The sequence below is a fragment of the Microtus ochrogaster genome, chromosome 26 (genome assembly GCF_000317375.1).
Source record: "Microtus ochrogaster isolate Prairie Vole_2 chromosome 26, MicOch1.0, whole genome shotgun sequence".
Lineage (NCBI taxonomy): Eukaryota > Metazoa > Chordata > Mammalia > Rodentia > Cricetidae > Microtus > Microtus ochrogaster.
In genome coordinates this window covers 10,960,739-10,962,196 of record NC_022025.1, presented here as the reverse complement: position 1 = coordinate 10,962,196, position 1,458 = coordinate 10,960,739, and positions in this window count along the sequence as shown.

Sequence of the window (1,458 nt, the reverse complement as noted above, 5' to 3'; positions counted from 1 at the left end):
TCCCCTCCAGCTCTCAGTCCTCCCTAATCCCCTCCAGCACTGAGTCCTCCCTAGTCCCCCTCCAGCTCTCAGTCCTCCAGCACTGAGTCCTCCAGCACTGAGTCCTCCCTAGTCCCCCTCCAGCTCTCAGTCCTCCCTAATTCCTCTCCAGCTCTCAGTCCTCCCTAATCCCCTCCAGCACTCAGTCCTATTCCTCCTTGGATTGAGCTGCTGGCCCTGCACTTCATCTGAGCCTCTGGCTCACAGGATAGACAGCTAATTTACAGCTTCCAATGGCTAGCTCACACTGGGTTGACTGTTGGCTTCATTAACTCTGGAATTCCAGATGAACATTTAGCATGCCAGGAGATAGAGAGCTCGGCGACCCAGTGGCAAAAGTGTGTAGATTTTACTGTTTTATTTTGAGAAATCATAGAATAGCTTGAGGCAGTTCTTACAATTGCATATCTCTTGCCCAGCAGGGTTGACCCTTTTCACAAAATGGGAACCCACAAGCCTTGCCAGCTCCGAGGGATCCAACCGGCAGCTGTTGTCCCTGTGTTAGTTCAGGCACCCCTTCAAACTCAAGACCAGATTTCCAAATGATTTTTAGAAAATATGAGTTTTAAGCGGGAGCCAAAGAGCAATTTCTTAATTTTTACCTCATCAAAGAAAGTATTTACTTTGCTCCTGGCTCCGTTTTCTAATCAGTCATTGCTTCCTCTATAATCAGCAGAGCAACTGACAGGCAGAGCCCAGACCTTAAAATCTTTGCCTGTCTCCTTAGAAGGGCAAAAAGCCTCCTAGGCCTAGGTCTGGGTCTAAAAAAGGATGGACTGCAGAGTGTATCAACTGATTATTTACCAGCAAAGAAGCTAAGGCCTTTAAAACGGAATAACATGCCCACGGGCACAGAAGTTTCCACACGGTTATAAACATGACCACACAGCTTGGCTAGGAACTTACATGTGCCCTAAAGGCGACCCATTACCACAGAGCCAGCCTTGTTTGTGTGTCTTGTTGCTCTTGTCGGTTTAAAACACATTCTTTGATTCTTTGTCAAACGTCTTTTCAGGCTCGGAAGGAATTCTTCAAAATGCAAATAGATTACAGGGAGATCTGGAAGAAAGAAAGTGGCAGGGAGGAGGTGGACATTCATAGCCCCAAGACTCCCTCCACAATTCCCTCTTGGTTGCTTATGGTCCCCACCTCGGGTTTCCCAGCGCCCCACGCTCATTTCACTCCCTTTCCCACGGTGCTTCACACAAGCCGACACATTTTGCAAACCCGTGCTTGGCTGCAAGCGCCGGGCATGCTCAAATGCCCAGGCCCTGCCTTTCTTTTCTTGCTGGCAACTTTGGCAACCGTCCCATCCGCACCCATAAGGGACAGGTACGCACTTGATCCCGCCTGCGGATCTCAAGAGGTGGGGAACGGGAGCTGGGGGGCACCCGGCTGTGGCCGGAGAGGGCTGCGAGC